This window comes from Macrobrachium rosenbergii, chromosome 19 (assembly GCF_040412425.1).
Source record: "Macrobrachium rosenbergii isolate ZJJX-2024 chromosome 19, ASM4041242v1, whole genome shotgun sequence".
Lineage (NCBI taxonomy): Eukaryota > Metazoa > Arthropoda > Malacostraca > Decapoda > Palaemonidae > Macrobrachium > Macrobrachium rosenbergii.
In genome coordinates this window covers 5,918,600-5,941,069 of record NC_089759.1, presented here as the reverse complement: position 1 = coordinate 5,941,069, position 22,470 = coordinate 5,918,600, and the positions used below count along the sequence as shown (strand labels likewise).

The 22,470-nt window shown below is 37.7% G+C and overlaps 1 protein-coding gene across 4 annotated transcripts in view; it reads right to left on the bottom strand.

The window, feature by feature from the left end:
* LOC136848579 (barH-like 2 homeobox protein) overlaps window positions 1–22,470 on the bottom strand; it is a 421,854-nt gene that overhangs the window by 44,821 nt on the left and 354,563 nt on the right. The window contains exon 5 of one of the 4 annotated variants that reach the window (XM_067120873.1): window positions 2,594–2,712. The exons of 2 other annotated variants lie outside the window; for them this stretch is intronic. The gene's annotated coding sequence lies outside the window, so the exon portion shown is untranslated. Of the gene's footprint in view, window positions 1–2,593; window positions 2,713–22,470 lie in introns of those variants that run through there. One more of the 4 variants, XR_010856054.1, reaches the window with a different exon arrangement.

Sequence of the window (22,470 nt, the reverse complement as noted above, 5' to 3'; positions counted from 1 at the left end):
TGAAAATATATTATTTCCAAGATAGAGCGAATTAGATATTAAAGGACAGTTGTAGCTTAATGCTTTATATAAATTATATATATATATATATATATATATATATATATATATATATATATACATATATATATATATATATATGAATGTCTTTTCCTGTAATACTACAGTGTAATATGAATATATATATATATATATATATATATATATATATATATATATATATATATATATATATGTATGTATGTATGTATGTATGTATGTATGTATGTATGTATAGAATGTGTGCGTATGTTTAAAATACACAGTAATACATAATATCCAGACTGTATATAGCGGGGGAAGTACGCGAAGTAGTGATGTAGTCAGAATCAAGGCATGCGGTAGCGAGGTTGGGGGTGGGTGGCGTGGCCAACCCCGCTGAGCTCCGGGTGTGAAAACTATTACGGTCTCCGCGAGAGGTCCTTATCTCTTCCTACCCACCCGGAGACACACATTTAACCTGTCTGTGAGGCAGATTTTTATCTCCCACGGGTAGATGGCTGTAACCAAACCATCCCTATTGGCATCAATTCTCTTTCTTACGACGTACCAGAGGAGAGTCGGTGTCTATATATAGCCCCAGATCACGGAGGAATTGAAAAAAAAGCAGCCTTACGAACGGCTGTCTTAAGACCTATCACAAAGGCGTTTTGGGGCTTGATCAGGAAGTCAAGACTTGCGCCATTACGCCTTGTTCGCACCTGATGTACATGAATGCTAACTGTCCCTGAACATTATCAAGAAAAACTCTTTTGAGAAAGAGAAATTCATCAATTACATCTATCAGATACCCCAAACAAGACTTGAATTTAAGCCAGGCTCGAAAGAAAAAAGAAAATGTGAGAACGCAGAGAAAGCAGAATAGCTAAAGAACAGAAAACAATTTGCTCAAAGATACTTCAGACATTGTAAGAATATATCTTAGGTGAAATGAATAAGGAGCATAGGAATGAAAGGTGTGACCGAACCCTCAAAATATAAGGTTCCCGAAGAAGTGTCTTACTTTGGAATTTTACCGCAAACAGTTATGAGAACGTACTGAAAAGTATTAAGGGACATACCTAAGTCATTTCCTGAACCGCACATAGCCACTCAAGTACCACTGAACTAGTAAAGGTTGCACAAGAAATAAAATAAACAGTTCGATAAACCATGACATTCGCTGTAAATGCAGAACGAATTGTTTTTATCTCGACAAGCGCGTTTATTTTGTATCAGAGTTAATAAAGTGTCTGCAAAAACTACTGAAGAAGATGAATCCATGAATTCCCTTCACGCGAAAAGGCTAACACATTTTCTGCAAATATCGCTTCGGATAATGAGAAAAATAAGTAAATTATGATTAAAGGTTAGAACCCCTCGCGTATTTTGAGAACTCTATTTAGTAAACAATCGAACAGACTGGGAAATGATTGAACTTTGAAGGCCAGAAAGCTAATAAATCTTCATCACGAAATATCAGTAGAAAGACGGAAGAAACAAATGCCGACGCACTGCTCAATTCTGAAAGAAATCTTACTATCTATCTATAAGAGTTTACTGATTTACTTTTGTGATTCCGTTTTGTATTTGAATAATGTTTCCGAGTTGGTATAGAGTACAAATTTACAACCCCTTGCGTTTTTAAAATGTCTTGTTGTATATTTCGTTTTAGATTCAATCAAACTGGCTTGTTGTATATTTCGTTTTAGATTCATTACACCGATTTCTGCATGCTGTTGACAAATGAAGAAATGATGCACTGTAAATGACTTATGAACCACTTTTGGTTCAGCAGGTTCTTAAATAAAAAAAAAAGGAACGGGAGTGGAAGGACTGGCAGAAATTGAGGCAGAAATGAGGAAGGAGCTGAACAAAACGAAAAAAAGTGGCCTTAAACTAATTTATTTACAAAATTTACAAGTGAGTCAGGTATTTGGACAGCACAGACAATAATCATTAGACAGTCAGAGAACCCCAAATATATAGGATTAAACATCAGCAGTATCAAAATATATGAATAAACAATTCATCAATAGAGCTTGCTCCTCACCAATAACAGTAATGATACAACCATCATTAAGAGCCATACACTTGCTCATCAATAATAATAATGACAAAACCATCATAAATATATACATGCAATAATAATAAGTAGGCCTAATGGGCCGCATAACAACAATAATGGAGACAGTTAACAACAGAAGTATCAAAGACCAATTCTACTGAATTGGTCAAGGTAGACTTTGCTACCACCACAGGATAAAGGTTACATCACGTAATCAGGCGAATTATTAATGATAGCTGCTCGCTATCAAAACAGGAACACCACCTCAAACATGAAATAATCCACCAATAAGTGAAGACGTTCGTTAACCTCTCCATATCCTCTTGATACTCTGAAGAAGCAAACACAGGCGCAGAAGAACCCATCCTCCGGTCAAAGTAACCAGGTCGTCTCCCAGTCACATAGCAGTTGACTTCCAATGCTCCACTCGCAAAATGGACGTAGAGATCCTCATCCTCTCGCCAATCATCAAGAAAATCACTTGCAGACCAACAACGTGATTTCCTGCTGCTACTGCGTTTCTTAACCAAGTCCCAGGTAAGCATACCTGCTGCTGCTACCCATCTGCTGACTACCACAAACCTGACTAACACTGTCAAGCGCCCCATGACAGACGTCAACTCCTTCTACAAAGGAAAAAACAAAGATAGGAGGCAACAACCGACCAAGGGAACAATTGGCAAACAATTGTTCTAAAAAAAAAAAAAAAAAAACCGCTTAACATCACAATTACAAGTCTACATACACAACGTAATGATAGAAAATAAGCCGTTAGCAAATACGCTAAATTCTCTCCTGAAGACTAAGCTTGTGCGTGGAGGTCTGTGTTGCTATTTGATTATAGCCCCGAAATCGTACCTTTAATAGTTCCAAGTCTCGTTCAAGCCTGTCTAATTGCTATTAATGTGAATCTGGATTGCATTTCTAGGTGGGCAGATGAAGCCAGGTATGCTGTTATGCTTCAAAACGAAATTTCTTTTCTGTCTCATTTCTTCTTCCTTCATGGTAATGTCTCATTATCTGGAAACTAAACCCATGTACTGTATCAATATTTGGGCCTCAGAATAACCGTAGCATAGCTACGAAAGATCGCAGCTTGGGTCTCGGTAGATCAGCTTCTCAGAAAATTATATTATTTATATGCACAAGTACTTGCAGTTTCGTTATTGTTGTGAGTTTGCAACAGTTGGCAGTACTGTAATCTGCAACATTCATTTGTTTTTTGTCTACGGGGTCCGCATTGTAAAACCCTTTTGTGTCAGTCAGTCCTGAATAAACGCTCACCTATAGGAAGATGTGTGTTTCATCGATCCGCCTCAATCCTTGGAAACTGAATATGTAATTAGTTAATTAGCCCCATATTATCACAGGTTCTGGGCCCAGAAACTAATTGAGAAGAACAGATACTGGTCAATGTCCAGAACAACTCCGCGGTGAGATATAAGAAAATAGGTCACACTATAATTTTCACAATATAAAATAATAAAACTTTGTCTCTGAACACTTTTTGAGGAGATTCACCATATCCGAGATATTAATGATTATCTAATCGGCATCCTCGAAAATTTTCTAAGTCGTTTGTTTACATCCAGTAGGGAGTTGGTTCGAAAATGAGGTTTTTACTGTAATGTTTCTCAGGAAGAGTGTAATGGTTCTCAGAAAAACTAGTTCCCCATCGAATGATTTTCGATTTTTGACATAAGGTTAGACAATACCTGTCCCCAACCCCTCCATAGCTAATATGGCAAAATTGTGGGTGTTTCCTCATCATAAGAAGTGGTCTAAAACGCTTTAAATATGAAAAATATTACATTTTACTTTTAATTTTGGTACTTTATGCATGCGGAGTTCTTCTGGACATTCACCCAGATACTGACTTCGACAAGTGATTGAAGGTACTATTGGACTCTGTGATTCAAGATGGGTGAACCCGGCTCGGGGCCATGCGGCTTCGGAATCACGAAGTTGAAAGGGCGAGAAAACTACAAGAATTGGTGTTTCTCCATGACTAACTATTTAAGAAGGCAGGGATTGTGGTCGGCTGTGCAAGGGACCGGTACGGCAGATGGGAAGGAGCGCCGCGAAGAAGTTAAGTATACCTTAGTTTAACCAAACCACTGAGCTGATTAACAGCTCTCCTAGGGCTGGCCCGAAGGGCTGGACTTATTTTACGTGGCTGAGAACCAATTGGTTACCTAGCAACGGGACCTACAGCTTATTGTGGAATCCGAACCACATTATAGCGAGAAATGAATTTCTATCACCAGAAATAAATTCCTCTAATTCTTCATTGGCCGGTTGGAGACTCGAACTTGGGCCTAGCAGAGTGCTAGCAGACAACTCTGCCGGCTCGTCCAACGAGGAACAGCGCCGCGAAGAACGAGCTCTTGCCGACATATGCCTCATGGTAGACCCTCAAAATTATCAGTACGTGAACTGTGCCAAAACAGCCAAAGAGGTATGGGAAGCTCTGGAAACGAAGTTTGAAACCAAAGGCCACTGGCGGTATGTATATCTGGTTCGATAATGAGCCAGGCAAGGTTTCAGGATTTCAGTGATATGGAGGGCTATATTGCACACATCACTTCTCTGGGGCAAGAAATGAAAAGCTTGGGAGAAGAAGTTAAGGACAAGTACCTGATAGCCACGATATTCCAACGATTGCCTAGTGAGTATGACAGTTTGGTCATGACTGTGTGGTTGGGAAAAGGATATGGTTTTGGATACTGTCATCACCAAACTAGTGGACGATAGTCAGCGTAGCGATGTCGATATCACTGGTACTGAGCCTGGCGATCGTGCTGCTTTCTTTACTAAATCTTTACTAAAGAGAAGTCTCCTGGCAAGAAGGGTAACGATAATAAGCAACAGAAGGACACATCCAATATGCGTTGTTGGCGCTGCCACGAAAAGGGGCATCCCATCAAGGAGTGTCCTAAGCCGAAGGATTATGAGGCGCCTGCTGGTGAGAAGAAATCTGACAAGAAAATTGATGGTGGTGGTAAGAAGTTTATCCAAAGAAAACTTTTCTCTGTGCTTTGTCTGCACGACTGACTGAGATTGTGATAGATTCTGGTGCTGAAGGGCATGTCATCGGACAAGAAATCTCAAGTGAATTACAAAGATTGTGAATTTGATCAGGATGTTGTTGTTGGTGACAATGGAAGATTAAGAGTTGCTGGTACAGGTGATATAAAGTTGTCATCAAATAATTCTGTTAATAAAATGGCAGGCGTTCTCTATGTTCCTGGCTTGAGTACTACTTTGTTGTCGGTGAGTCAATGTACTGATCGTGGTATTAATGTCCTATTTACGTCGAAGGGTTGTCAATTTGTTGATGCTGATGATTGTGTTGTTAGTGGTTCAGTTTTGGGTACTGGAAGGCGACAGAATGGTTTGTATCTTCTTGATGGAAAACCAGACACTAAGTCAGTTTTTGTAAGTAATGTTCAGGGTTATGATCTGTGGCATCAAAGGTTAGGGCATGTTGGTTGACAAAAATTGAAATTTTTATGCTCTCATTCAGATGATGCGAAATTTATAAATGTAAATGATGATATGTGTGTGTTGCTTGTGCTTTAGATAAGCAATCAAGGCAAAGTGTTCCACGTTCAGTCTCACCCAAAGTTTCGGAGGTCTTAGATCTTGTGCATGCAGATCTATGTGGACTACTTCCTGTGAGTTTTGGTGGACCCAAGTATGTGCTCACAATTGTTGATGATTATTCTAAGTTCGTCAGTGTATATTTTTCAGTGAATAAGAAACAAACCAAGGACAGAATTATGGAATATGTTGCTCAATGTGAAACTCAGAAAAGAAAAGTATTGAAGGTTTTCAGATCTGATAATGGAGGTGAATTTATAAATAATGATTTGCGTTCTTTTTTCAAGAGTAAAGGAATTGCACAGCAGAGGTCTGTTAGGTATACCCCTGAGCAGAATGGTGTTGCCGAAAGGCAAAATAGGTCAACATTTGAGACAGCTAGAAGTATGATGTTTAACGCTCAATGTTCAAAGAAACTGTGGGCAGAAGCTGTCACTACTGCTGTGTATGTTCAGAACAAAGTACTGTACTCCATACTGGTGCTAATCATTGTATTCCTGAAGAGAGCTTCACCGGACTGCCTGTGAAATATTCTAATTTGAGAGTTTTTAGTTGTGATGCATATGTGTATGTACCTAAACAGGTTAGAGGTGACAAGTTGGATGCAAGAAGTAAGTGTCTGGTCTTTGCTGGGTATGACAAAGAGAGCAAAGGGTATTGCTTGTTTGATCCTGATAAGTCAAAGGGTATTTCTGTTGAGCATAGCGTCAAGTTTGATGAAGGTAAGTTTACCGTGTGCTGTGAGGGTGTGACAGATGTAAGAGATGTTGTTTATTGCCCAGTGGGCGATTTGGTCGAGGGAAATGATGTAGAGGAAGTTCCTGTTGAAGGGGGAAGATGATGATTTCCGTGGTGCTGAACATGGTGACTTTGAGGGGGAAAGTATAGGTAAGAAAATTAGTGGTGAAATTAATGAAAATGTGCAAAATAGGAGGTACCCACTGAGAGACAGAAAAAAGAAAGTGTTTCCTGATTTTGAGATGTATAATGCATAATTTTTGTATTGTAATGTCGTGTTTAATGATCCCTTTGAACCAAATACTGTTAGTCAGGCACTGGAAGGCAAAGATAGTATTTACTGGAAAAAAGCTATGAATGAAGAGATTCAGTCTTATATATAGAAAATAATTTGTAGGATCTTGTTGAGAAGCCTGCTGGTAAAAATGTTGTAAAATGTAAATGGGTTTTTAAGATTAAGCGGAATTGTGATGGGGATGTTGCTAAGTTCAAAGCTAGACTGGTAACTGTGGGGTGCTCACAAAAATATGGTATTGATTTTTTAGATACCTATGCCCCAGTTGTTAGATACAGTAAGCTGAGATTTTTCTTTTCTCTGTCTGTTAAACTTGATCTGCAAATTCACCATGTTGACATTGCTACAGCCTTTTTAAATGGTGACTTAAAAGAGGAAATATACACGTGCCAACCTGAAGGTTTTGTAACAGATGATGGTAAAGTGTGCAAACTGAATAAGGCAGTGTATGGGCTCAAACAAGCAAGCAGATGTTGGTATGAGAAAGTGCGTTTCATTCTGGTTGGAGTTGGTTTCAAACAGTCTAAATATGAACCATGTGTCTGTGTGGAGGGAAGGAGCCAAATTTGTCATTGTTGCACATTATGTTGACGATTTTTTTTATATTTTTTAATGATATGTGCCGTGTTGAAAAACTGAAGACTGCCCTGAGTAGTAATTTTTCTGCTAAAGACTTAGGAGAAGTTTCTGAATGTCTGAGTATGAGAGTAACAAGGACTGAAGAGAGTGTCAAGTTGGACCTAAGAGCCTATTGTGAAAAACTTTTATCCAAATTTGAAATGCTAGAATGTGTTAGTGCTAAGACTCCCATTGAAAGTGGTCTATTGCTAGGTAAAAGTAAAGACTGTCCCAAAGATGTGCCATATCAACAAGCGATTGGTGGATTATTGTATTTGTCACTATGTACTAGGCCTGATATTGCTTACGCAGTGAATTACTTTAGTCAGTTCAATGATAGTTATGATAAGGAGCACTGGCATGCTGTTCTAAGGATTTTCAGATATCTACAAGGAACTATGGAGTTTGGAATTAATTATTCAAAACCTGAAAACGATGTGACAGGTTTTTGTGATGCATCTTTTGCAAAATTGTAAGGGAGAAAATCTGTGTCAGGATGTTTTTAAACTCTGTAATGGTCCTATTAGTTGGGAGGGTAGAAAGCAGGAAGTGACAGCGTTGTCGAGTACTGAAGCGGAGTATGTAAGTATTACCCATGCATGTAAAGAAGCAGTGTTTTTGAGAGATTTTCTTTTTGAATTGTGAAGTAGATCTGGAAGTGTTTTGATGTATAGTGATAACATGAGTGCCCTGAAGTTGACTGAGGATGAAGGCTTTCATGCCAGAATCAAACATATTGATGTGAGGTATTATTATATAAGAGAGTTGTGTAGATTTGAGAAAGTCTCTGTGCCATATGTCAACCAAAGATATGTTGGCTGATGTAATGACTAAGGGTCTAAATGCACAAAGTCATGCCAAATGCGTAAGGGTTAATGGGAGTTGGGTAACATGAATGTCTCGACTAAGGGAATGTGTTGTGCGTTTGCAACAGTTGGCAGTACTGTAATCTGCAACATTCATTTGTTTTTTTGTCTACGGGGTCCACATTGTAAAACCCTTTTGTGTCAGTTAGTCCTGAATAAACGCTCACCTAAGGAAGATGTGTGTTTCATCGATCCGCCTCAATCCTTGGAAACTGAATATGTAATTAGTCAATTAGCCCCATATTATCACAGTTATCCACTGACACACGAGTCAAAGTTAAAACTACCATAAGTCCTTTATGTCATTAGCTTAAATGCAATTAAATCTAGACTCTGATATTTTGAATCTGAATCGTTGAACTTGGAGCCTCTGGGTGGGTACGAAGGGTTACTAACTGAAAACCTCATTTCATGTCTCGGGTGCTCCAGAATCCATGAACACCCTTGAACTTGAAAAAGTCTTCAAGCTTCGGAAGTCTATGTAATTCACTTATATCAAACGAGACACCAGTAATTTTCAGTAATTTAAGTAATTTTCAAGTTGGTTGAAAATTACTTAAGTTTACCAACTTCCAGAAAAAATGTCACTGGTTCAACTTTCAGAATTCTTCAGGTAAGGAGTTTCAATCTGAATCGGTCAGTTAAGTCTTAAGAGTTCTCAAGTTACAACCTTTCTGTCATCATAGTTTTTCATTCGGTGGCTGTTACTTCCATTAAGACCTTTGGGTTAATTGGACAAGTCAATTTTTTCATCTCTCCCACTTTGGCTGGGTATTTAGCGTTAAAAAAAATTATCCATAAACGACCAACTTCCCATCAGAACGACTGGAATTTACTGAAAGTTGAGAACTATCATTTGCCCAAATATATTAAACAGATTATAATGGCAATTGAATCTGCCCCCCTAAGGTTCAGAAACGAGAACTATTGTACATAATTTTTGAAGACAAACATGTAGATTTATTTTTATTCAAACTCGACAGCAGGAGAAAAAAAATATCGTTACTTCTCATTGGTGAAACGACTGACTCATAAAGATATTGCATATTACATTGTCAAATGATTTGTAGAACGCCAAAATAATCGATTTCAATACTTCTAATTAGAATATTATTTTGGTAAGAAAGATAAATTGTTACTCGGCTGTATTCATATACTAACTGTGATTTCCAAAGTGAAGTTACATCAATATTCACTCACCCCCTCTGTTAAAACTAAGCTGAAATGTAACAATGTAGTATCAAAAACTGTAGACCATTTTAAAAAGATAATAAAATAATTTTTAAAATAAATTTTCAGAGATTGCTGCTGTAACTTAAAGAACATTCGAAGAGTGGGATTCAGAACAAACTATCACGAGACAGTAGAAATTATCATATAAAAACGTGAGGCTTTCATGTATGGAATTTAAGTAGTATCTTTTTATCTATTTCAAAATATGCGAGTTAGCTTTTGAGAAACGTTGGGGATCTGCTTATTAACAGATTATGGGTAAATTAACGAGTGTGCTATTCATTATAACTCATTGATGCAGGAGGGAAATAACTATAATTTTAAACAGCTGTGAAAACTGTCAAAATGATTCTTGTTATTGTTTCGCTAATGTACCTTTAAGAAATATGCCAACTAGACGCTGTAAGAAAGACTGTAAAGCGTGATGATTAAAAACGAAGAAAACTGCGATCAAGAATGTCTTGATTAAATATGTAATTAGACGTTTACACTTTTTGAGCAGCCAAAAATGGAAGGACCTTGAAGAAGATTTTCTGTTGTTTAACGAACCCCTTGATAACAGCCCACTTCAAGAATCTGCATGAGGAGTGAACGTAGCTTTTTAATTTTTTTTAATCTACAATTGCAGAGACCGAACCTCACAAGATTAACTTTTGCGGTAAGTACCACAACCATTAGAGGAACAGGGAGACATAGTAAATTTGGCACCATTAACCTATCAATAATGAGAAACTGTCGACTGTAGATACAATGGCGGGTCCTAAAACGCCTTAAAATGTGGTAGGGGCCATAGAGTTCACACCCTGAGGTTGACGTAAATGGCTGCAAATGGGTCTTCGGGTGTCATTCCAATCTCGCCGTGAATAATGGAATGGTGAGGATGTTTACTCAAAGAGTTTGGACTGACCTCAATTTCCTTCAACCAAATGATTCCTCCTTCTAAACCGTGAAACCATTTAGCAAAGCTTTTGCTTCTTTTTTTTCAATTCTCATGGTAGGGGCCATTTACCCCGAGTAACTGTACAGATTTTTTTTTATTATACGACCATTTACGTTTAAACAAACGTCCCTAAAAGGTGAATGAGCTTAGAAATATCATCACCTGATGTAATTCCTACTATCTGAAAGTCAGGAATATAGAAGTGGTGTTTCTCAGTAATAACTGATCAGTGAGTAAATAAAGTAATGTATTAAGCTTTTGGTCTATTTTCTTCGTCCAAAACACCACCGCAGGTTGTGTGCAAATCCAGATGTGTGTGAGTACAAAAAGGGATTTAAAATGTAACAAAAACAATGCACCATCACTTCTATACTCTTAAGGCCGCCACTAACGTTCAGTTATACCTGCGCAGTTATGCCTGCAGGCAAAACTGAACCCACTAACGTTCAGTTTTGCATGCACGGGAATAACTGCTCAGATATAGCTGAGCGTTCGTGGCGGCCTTAAGAGGGAGAATTCTTCTTATATTTGAGGTGAAAATTGCAGCAAGGCGAAGGTGAATTACGCCCACACTCACTCAGAAAAAGAATTAGTTCCAGAAATACCCGGAAAGTTATTAAAAGTGAATTTAACACGACTCGCCTTACCTTTCAAGAAAAAAAAAAAAATTGTCCTAGGAACAGGAGGCCTTTATTTTGAACAGAGCTGAGGAAATAAATGTCCGAATTTTGGGCTGATATGAGGAAACGAATGACCGAATTTTTTGACTGATCTGAGGAAATGAATGACCAAATTTTTAAACCGATCTGAGGAAATGAATGACCGAATTTTGAACTGAACTGAGGAAATGAATGACCGAATTTTGGACTGATCTGAGGAAATGAATGACCAAATTTAGAACTGATCTGAGGAAATGAATGATCGAATTTAGAACTGATCTGAGGAAATGAATGATCGAATCTTGAACTGATCTGAGGATATGAATGATCGAATCTTGAACTGATCTGAGGAAATGCATGAGAGAATTTAGAACTGATCTGAGGAAATGAATGATCGAATTTAGAACTGTTCTGAGGAAATGAATGACCGAAGTTAGAATCGATTTGAGAAAATGAATGATCGAATTTGGAACTCATCTGAGGAAACGAATGATCGAATTTAGAACTGCTCTGAGGAAATGAATGACCGAATTTAGAACTGATCTGAGGAAACGAATGACCGAATTTAGAACTGATCTGAGGAAACGAATGATCGAAATAAACTGATCCGAGGAAATGAATGACCGAATTTAGAACCGATTTGAGGAAATGAATGACCGAATTTAGAACCGATTTGAGGAAATGAATGATCGAATTTAGAACTGATCTGAGGAAACGAATGATCGAATTTAGAACTGATCTGAGGAAACGAATGATCGAATTTAGAACTGATCTGAGGAAATGAATGACCGAATTTAGAACTGATCTGAGGAAATGAATGACCGAATTTAGAACTGATCCGAGGAAATGAATGACCGAATTTAGAACTGATGTGAGGAAACGAATGACCGAATTTAGAATTGATCTGAGGAAACGAATGATCGAATTTAGAACTGATCTGAGGAAACGAATGATCGAATTTAGAACTGATCTGAGGAAATGAATGACCAAATTTAGAACCGATTTGAGGAAATGAATGATCGAATTTAGAACTGATCTGAGGAAATGAATGACCGAATTTAGAACTGATTTGAGGAAATGAATGACCGAATTTAGAACTAATCTGAGGAAATGAATGACCGAATTAGAACTGATCTGAGGAAATGAATGATCGAATTTTGGACTGATCTGAGGAAACGGATGACGAATTTTGAACTGATCTGAGGAAATGAATGATCGAATTATGGCCTGATCTGAGGAAATGAATGACCGAGTTTAGAACTGATGTGAGGAAACGAATGACCAAATTTAGAACTGATCTGAGGAAATGAATGGCCGAATTAGAACTGATCTGAGGAAATGAATGATCGAATTTAGAACTGATCTGAGGAAACGAATGATCGAATTTAGAACTGATCTGAGGAAATGAATGACCGAATTTAGAACCGATTTGAGGAAATGAATGCCAGAATTTAGAACCGATTTGAGGAAATGAATGATCGAATTCAGAACTGATCTGAGGAAATGAATGACTGAATTTAGAACTGATCTGAGGAAATGAATGGCCGAATTTAGAACTAATGAGGAAATGAATGGCCGAATTTAGAACTGATCTGAGGAAATGAATGATCGAATTTTGGACTGATCTGAGGAAACGGATGACGAATTTTGAACTGATCTGAGGAAATGAATGATCGAATTATGGACTGATCTGAGGAAATGAATGACCGAATTTAGAACTGATCTGAGGCAATGAATGATCGAATTATGGACTGATCTGAGGAAATGAATGACCGAATTTAGAACTGATGTGAGGAAACGAATGACCAAATTCAGAACTGATCTGAGGAAATGAATGATCGAATTTAGAACTGATCTGAGGAAATGAATGCCTGAATATTGAACTGATCTGAGGAAACGAATGACCGAATTTTTAACTGAACTGAGGAAACGAATGACCGAATTTTGAACTGATTTGAGGAAACAAATGACCGAATTTTTAACTGAACTGAGGAAACGAATGACCGAAAACTGAACTGATCTGAGAAAACGACTGACCGAATTTTTAACTGAAGTAAGGAAACGAATGACCGAATTTTGAACTGAACTGAGGAAACTGATGACCAAATTTTTAACTGAACTGAGGAAACGAATGACCGAATTTTTAACTGAACTGAGGAAACGAATGACCGAATTTTTAATTGAACTGAGGCAACGAATGACCGAATTTTAACTGAACTGAGGAAACGAATGGCCGAATATTGAACCGATCTGACGAAATGAATGACCGAATTTAGAACTGATCTGAGAAAATGAATGACCGAATCTTGAACTGATCTACGGAAATGAATGACCGAATTTAGAATTGATCTGAGGAAATGAATGACCGAATTTTGAACTGATCTGAGGAAATGAATTATCGAATTTTTAACTGATACGAGGAAATGAATTACCAAATTTTGAACTGATCTGAAGAAATGAATGACCGAATTTTGAACTGATCTGAGAAAATGAATGACCTAATTTTGAACTGATCTAAGGAAATGAATGACCGAAATTCTCGTCTACATAATCATCAGAAAATATGGGATTTTTAGTAACTTTTCACATACAGGTGAGATCGATGACTGACACTTGATATTGAAACTGGCCTCAAGGTAACCATTCTCATCGGCACAGGAATGAAATGATTTGCCGATAAAAGAAGAAAAAAATTCGATAAGAATGAATAGTTCTGAGGCCAAGAGTGATGGAAAATAAAAAGGGAAACTTTAAAACTTTAAATTTAGTTTCAAGGAAACGCTTGAAGATAGAAACCTGATTATAGGTTTCAATAAAATGGACGGAAAGCGGTTCCGACTAAAGCGTTGATGGGGTCGTGATCTTTCGTAAAACGTTTAGAGCTATTATTGACGCTATTGGTCAACTTTTACACTGTTTTGTAAATGACGCTGTCTCACCCTTCTTTCTCTCTCTCAGACAAGTAATACCTGACTGCCGTTAATACACATACGCACATACAAGGAAAATAAATTCTGTCAACCCCACAGAAGAGTAAACAAGGTCATATATTTCAGTTCAGCGTATACATCAAGGGAAATCACAAGAGAGAGAGAGAGAGAGAGAGAGAGAGAGAGAGAGAGAGAGAGAGAGAGAGAGAGAGAGAGAGAGAGAGAGAGAGAGCTTGAAATATGTAAAAATGAAGCAAAAAGAAAATTAAAATGCTCGAAGTAGAGAGAACAGAAGGCCACTGGTTAGATGAAAGAAACTTCCATAGTTGGAGGACATCTGATTATCACAGACACACACTGGATACCTCCAAGAGTCTATGAAAATCTACTTGCCAGCCAATAGAACATACGATCGACATTTGCGAACTGATGTCCAAAAAATTTGCCAGCCAATAGGACATACGATCGACATTTGCGAACTGATGCCCAAAATCGCCCCACCCCGCTTGCGCTAATTTTATGGGTGTGGAAGAATACTTTGTCTCTGTTATTCTTGTATCGAGCGTAATTGCAGTGAGCGTAAAACAGATATTGGGCGAGTATCAAGGTCAAGGGTGTTTAACACTGATCAGGGCTACTTTCTCTTTCGCTCCAGGCAGAGAGAGAGAGAGAGAGAGAGAGAGAGAGAGAGAGAGAGAGAGAGAGAGAGATTTTATGATTACTAAAACTGGCATCACAACATCTAAGTTACTGACGCCGAAGAGAGAGAGAGAGAAAAAAAAAACTGGCGTCACAACAGCTAGGTTACTCTCTCCCTCTCTCCCTCAAGTGATATCTTCCTAATCCATATGGAAATGTATTTCTCTCTCTCTCTCTCTCTTTCTCTCCCTCGCTTAAGGGTTTATCTTCCTAATTCTCATGAACAAATATCAAAATATATTACTCTCTCTCTCCCTCCTTAGTGATATCTTCCTAATCTATATGGAAATATATCAAAATATATTTCTCTCTCTCTCTCTCTCTTTCTCTCCCTCTTTTAAGGGGTATCTTCCTAATTCTTTTGAACATATATCAAAATATATTACTCTCTCTCTAATTGCTATCTTCCTAATTCATATGAACATATATCAATATATATTAAATAATTTATTTATTAACGGCATGGCAGTTGTTATACCTGAACGTAACATCAAACGAATCTCCTAACATTAAACCAAACTTTCAATGAGGAAGCGGTCGTTCTTGACGTCTTAACTTCAAATTCAAAACTCAGGAAAATGGTGTGACTGTTCAGTAACCAGGCTGTGGGCTAAACGAATTTAAATCATTCATTCTAGACAGAGCTATTTTTATGCCGATCACACTACATCTTATGTACAACTTACTGCCAGTCTCTGAAGTAGTTTCTTACATAATGATGACGTCAATGACCTAGATGTTGTGACGCCAGTGTCTGTAGCCGTAATCAATCACTCAATCAATCTTATATATCGAAATCAAGTCCTAAAAGATAAATTTTTTTTCTTAATGCGGGTTTGGTTCGCCAGAATTTTTCGATTTCTTAAAACACCTCTATTAGTCTTCAATCATGAAGATGAAGGTGACGGATATAAAAAACTTTGTAAGACTGCTGCCACTTCGATGGCTCCATCGAATATTACTGCTCATAGTATGCACACAATTTATGCCTACTACACCTAGGAGCACTACCCCCTACTCCAGAGTCACACTTCACATTGTCGAAGTGGTACAAAAGAGGTCTTCTCATTCTTTTTCTTTTTGTATTTCTCCATAAAGTCATGTGTATAATATATATATATATATATATATACATACATACATATATATATATATATATATATATATATATATATATATATATATATATATATATATATATATATTGTACAGAAAGAAACGCTTCAGAAATTATGAAAAATATCTGTAAAAACAAATAATAAATAAAACTTCAGAAGAACAGAAAAACTAGACACATCAACCTTTTTACAGATTAATTCTATCATGTACAGTTACCAAGCTGCAAGTTTGTTAAATTGGAACATGACTTTATGGACACCCTGTATATATATATATATATATATATATATATATATATAATCTTTTTTAATAAGACTATCGAACATTCTTTTGAGAGCGCCTAAGCAACGGAATTAGAAATTCCCCGAAATCAGGACCCCACAGCCCCCCTAGCATTTGTCACTCTGTGGTGCATCTGTATCCCCCAAGAACCTTCTTCAAGCAACTGTCGCGAAAGCTCGAGCAGGTGTGCACAGGTGGGGGGGTGGGTCATTCCTCCGTGCTTTAAAGCAAACAAGACGACAGCAACAAACACCAGTAAACACCGATCTCTCCGTTTTGATTGCGATAATCCAGAATGAAACAAATTCTGCAACAAGGTAAAAAAGCTTTTTGGGAGGTTAAGATTTTTCTTAACCTCCCAAAAACGTGGGTCAACTTCCTTCAAGGAAAACTGTATGATTGTAAAGTTATGAGAATTCCTTCAGCAGTTCTCAAATGCTGCTTAGTAACTGTTGATGTACAATAATACTGACGGATCTATCGCCAATTTCTCCATCCAAACTTATGTTAGAAGAGAGATTAAAGGAAATATATCAAGTAATAAAAAACATTTCCTATCAGCTCAACATCCAGGTAAGAATACCTTTTTTGATTCACACCCCCCCTCCCCCGCATCATAAAAACAATTTTTGGAACCTAAAGCTGGTGCCTAAGATCTTGCATGCCTCTTGATAGTCTGAGAAGGAACCTCTACAAGGAAATGGCATTATGCCTAACAACAGCAAATTTGTCAGTGTTTAAATACTGTAGCTCTGCACCATAAAATCAGTTTTCTGTAAAAGAAAACTACTGAGATGGCTATTTGTCTGTCCGTCCGCGTTTTTTCTGTCTGCCCTCAGGTCTCAAAAACTACTGAGGATAGAGGGCTGCAAATTGGTATGTTGATCATCCACCCTCCAATCATCAAACATACCAAATTGCAGCCCTCTAGCCTTAGTAGTTTTTATTTTATTTAAGGTTAAAGTTAGTCATAATTGTGCGTCTGGCAACGCTATAGGACGTGCCACCACCGGGCCGTGGTGGAAAGCTTCTTGGGCCGCGGCTCATGCAGAAAACTCGATTGCGCCGAAGAAACTTCGGCGCTTTTTTTTTTTTTTTTTTTTTCTTGGCCTGAGACCTTAGATTGAATCAAGTTGGTTCGACTTGTCTGTACCGTACGAGGCTGTGGCAGTCATACCCTCATCAAATAACGTTATAATGTTCAAAATCTGAGGGGACAACGAAACTTTCCAAATGTCAGAAAGAATCGGCTTCTATTTGCTTTGTCAGGTTCTCTGGAAAGGTCAAATTATGCAATCTATAGCTGGCTAAACTTCTAGGGAGATGTTTATCGCATTGGCTTGAGGAGCCCACAACCCTGTCAAAAATGTTCCCCGCTATAATAAACAAAGTGATGACTCTAAAACTTCTGAAACTTGTATTCTGGTCGAGTTGAACAAATCTAGAACCTCTGAGGAAAATGGCTTATCTGTTCAGCAAAGTTTAATTACTTCAAAAACGTTCCAAAGGATAATCTCTCACCTGGAACATTTAATCCTTAATACTGCACTGTATAACAAGAGATGAATGTGAAAGTCATGATATGACAGTTAGCAGTCTGTCAAAACACGTTTCGAAGGAGGAAAAGAAAGAGGAGGAAGGGAAGGGGGGGTAGGAGGAGGAGGAGGAGGAGGAGGAGGGGGAGAGAAAGAATTGCAATAATACAGTCTTCATGTAGTTCTCAAGCTGCTAAGGATTAAAAGCGGAAGAAAGTCCATAATCTCTCTCTCTCTCTCTCTCTCTCTCTCTCTCTCTCTCTTTCGTTATGCCTCTTCCTTAACTTTTAGTAAATTAATCTGAAAAAAATTACCATTGTTTATGAACAAACTCGCCTTTCCTCATTTCTCTAATTGACCACAACGTTTCTCGACGACGACAAAACACCTTGTTTTTTGTTCAGCTTCCCTATAATCTCTCCATTTAGTCAGTGAACAAACACACATCCAGCCATCAATGTGTTTAACTAGAGCTCTCTTTATTAGGACAAAGGAGCTCCTAAATGCATCGCTTGATTCCGCTCTCGAACTGGGTATAATTAAATGAAGGCCCCCACGTCTCGATAAGCATCAGAAAGCTCGGCTCAATTAACTAATTTCGCACACTTGAAAGATCTTCCCGTTCGCCTGCCTCCCTCCAGTCCTAATTATGATGGCAACACTGATATGGCAACACCGCACGGGACGCCACCAACCATTACTCCTTCCCGAAACTTTTTTTTTTTTTTTTTTTTGCGCTCATGATCAAATTCTTCAGCCGTTTACATCATCGTTAAACATTAAAATTCTCTTCAGTTAAATCTTGGGAATCAAAGCGCTCCCCGTCTTTTATTTGAAGTGGCCATTAGCACAATTTTTAACAAAATCATTAGAATTTCGAATATTGAAAAACGCGATTTTTCGCGTATTGGTAAATGAATAATTGGACACCATTCAACGAACGTAATTCTAGACTACTCAGTCTCCCAAATATGACTGAGACCAATTTTACAGCCCCATCATGATTCAGGAATCAGCAGTGGGCGAGATTCAATTTAAGGTAACCCCATATTCAAATTGAAATTCGCGTCAGCAACTCTCTCTCTCTCTCTCTCTCTCTCTCTCGTTGACACTTCGAGAGCTGGAGAATCACTAAACATCTAAACAATTACGATCATTTTCTCTCTTTCTCTCTATCTCTATGGCGCATCAAGTAGCTGGAGAATCACTAAAAACATCTAAACGCTTGGGACCACCGAGAAAAAATAATAATAAGCGAATTCTACCTGTTGATATAAGATTATTACGGCGCGAAATCACTTCTTAATCAGGCCACAAGCAAGGAAGGATTACTTAAACGGCGTTTTTGGACAGGCGGACTCTAACAGCCGAGAATTCATCATGTCATCCCTAATTCGAGTCCACCCACTACGCAGCAAATGGCAAATCATAATTTATCACAGGTAAATATCTGCATTTTCTTTTTTTACCTCCCAATGCTGATTTCCCACAGCAGGTATCCAGTGGTCTAATTGTTTTGCCTGTAGCAATATACCTGCAGGTGGCCAATGGCAAGACTACCCTGGGTGGCTTAAACCAGAGCTTTTTAGACTGCCTGTCGAGAATACTATTGGGCACTATCCCCCCCCTCCCGCCCAACACCCTTTGCTAGATCATATATTTACATCATCACCTTAAGCGAGGAATCAAATGTTATTAATGGGTCAATATCCAAAATGCATTCAGCGTAGCCATTGCTGTTTCTGTGTTGGGCCTTATGCCAGCAATTGTTCCTGTCCAGAACAGCCCACAGGACTCACCTGTTGGCCATTTTGAATGAACTTAACCTAGGACCAATTGCCGAAAAAAATTTTTTTTCTATGGGAGTGAATTATAATATTTGGTGCAAAATATCTTTTTGACAGGTTTCACTCTAGGAATATTCATGACGTATACTTGAACAAATGAAATGATTCATTATTGACTACCAAAATGACTATAAAGGAACCTAACTTAACTTAATAGTGCATTTAATTAAACTCTTGACTAATTTAGTTTATTAGACTCGAAAAAATTACCCGTTTTTATGGACAAAACTGATCGGAAAAAATGTTCTCAAAATGATGATCACCGTCATATAATGAAGGCTAGCTGAATAATTTTTAATGTTCGAAATTAGTGATGAGAAAAACTCCTCGTGTGATGAGAAAAACTCCTCGTATGATGAGAAAACGGCGAAAAAAGTTAATGTGGATATCCACCCATTTAGTTAAATAAGGATCATGAATCACTAATTCGTTTACCTGACGTCTCCGGGAAACTGTTCGGTAAACGTACAAATGAGAGAGAGAGAGAGAGAGAGAGAGAGAGAGAGAGAGAGAGAGAGAGAGAGAGAGAGAGAGAGAGAGAGATTAGTATGAAACAGTGGCTCACAAGTGACTAAAAGAGTGCGTCCGGCAGAATTTCGAACCTGCTCTCATGAAAATATCAGCGAAAATTGCTTTAAAAGTTCTCTCTCTCTCTCTCTCTCTCTCTCTCTCTCTCTCTCTCTCTCTCTCTCTCTCTCTCTCTCTCTCATAAAAATGTCAATCTCTGTTACACAAAATGTTCTTTCCCAGCAGCAAAAGGAGGTTTCCCAAGATAGAGGCTTAAGCCCATATGCAATAAAAAGATATTCCTTAAGCGCATGTTGCCTGTCCATATGACTAGTTTTCACTGACATTTCTCATCCTGTAACAAACGAACAATATATATATATATATATATATATATATATATATATATATATATATATATATATATATATATATATATACACATATATATATATATATATATATATATATATATATATATATATATATATATATATATATACTTTATATATAATATATATAATATATATGTATAATGCATATTCTTATGAAAACCTCACAATCACCAGAAATACTTATCTACTCGAGAGCAGCAATGACCACCTAACTTCTCGATGTCCTCTCACTCTTTGGAATAAATTATCCCTGCAAATCTGGATCCAAGTTGTGATAAATGGAAAAAGTTCTTTCTTTCCAGGGCGAGATTCGAACCCACTCCTCTCGTGAGTAGGAATGAGATTACAGCTTAGCCAATCATCTGAAGGGCGTGTCCGAAACCCTGATTTAGTCTTCCTTGGAATGGCCCTCAATGGTCCAGAACCTTTTTCCGAAGTGTCCTAAAATCAACACCACTAAACGTCATATACATTGTAGCCATGAAGATACAACCTTGAACGAGTTAAGTCGCTAATTGGTTCTCAAAACGAACCACTTCGACCAATCGTCAAAACCCAAAGCAAAAAAAAAAAGAAAAAAAAAAAAAAACGCCACCACCTGTACGAAGCTCTTATTTTAAACTTTAAAAAGAAAGTTGTTGCCTTGTCCCTTAAGTCAAATGCATTATACTATCCTTTCAGTCTTCCGCTTTATTCTGATGTGCTTGCGATTTCTCTCTCTAGCTGAAATATTTCTTCACTCTCCGGTTTTTATTTATTTATTTACATTTTTATCTGCTTATTAATTTGGTGCTTAATTTTCCTTTTTTTAGTAAGTGATCTTTTCTTTCTTTCTGTATTTCCCATTATCTTCTGTTACTCCTTTCCAATGAACACCATATTCTTTGAAAGGTTCTAAATAATAATAATAATAATAATAATAATAATAATAATAATAATAATAATAATAATAATAATAATAATATCCTTGCAGTTTGTATCATTTTCTGTCTAATTCTTTCATTACCCTTTCCTTTCATCCTGACTAATGCTTCCTTTCCGTTATATCTTTTTTTTTTTTTTTAGTTTCAAATCCACTTATTCGTCTTTTATCTTTCGTCTCAAAACAACGTCTTGTCTCTTTCGTGTATCTTTCGAATTCATCTCAAACGAGCATCGTTCTCTCCTTTTATCTCCCGCTCTGATCTCCAACCAAAACTATTTTCTCTCTTCCATCAATCTTTCGCCTGCAATCTCTTCTCATCATCCAACCATGCTTGCTTGCAATCTCTATTTAAAGCCCGTCCCCCGGGAGCCCACTTCCCCCCTAGCCCTAGCCCCCCCCCCCCGACTAAGTATAGCTTGAACTGGATTTCCTTCGAGATTTATGAACGTCTCGAGCGAGTCTTAATCGCTTCTGCCTCCGTTATTATAAATTAATTAGATCGAAACTACCTTATGATCTCTTCCTCTGCCCCCAATGTCTACTTTAACCCTCGCTGCTTTAATGACTGTTTTTGTAATGTTTAGAAATTGGGGGGAAAACTCAAACTACGGGCCATAAATGGTCTGGTAATACCTTGTAAAAACACTAATGATTGATGGGACCAGTAATCTAAGGAGCCAGTGTGCATCTTAGGAGCAAAATTGGGTTGGAAACGGGAGATTTGGGGGGTGGGGGGGATGAGAGATGATGATGACCCCCGAAATGAAAATAAAAACTGATAGGGGCAAATGATATCAGAGATAAGAACTATTTGTGGATTGAGCAATTAAGATTTTAAGAGACTTACAAGCCGATTGGGATGCCCGGCAAGGAAGAGAAAAAGCCTGGCAGCAAAGTTATAATAAGTGGTTATTAATAGCAATTAAGTGATCTAAGAGATTTATTAAGACCAGGCCTAAAGGCCCTGAAACTAGACCCTGGATGCTGTTAGCATGAAGTCTTTCGAGAAGCACAAGTTACAAAGTCTAACTATGAAGGTAATTTAATATTCGATGTTGTTACCAGTTTCAGGGTTGGGTATCCGGAATACACGATGCGAAAAAGAAAAATCCAAACATTTAAAAGGTGTATTACACTTTGCTGCTCTACTCTTTTTGAATAAACCATGCAACAGTGGTAATTTAACTGGAAAA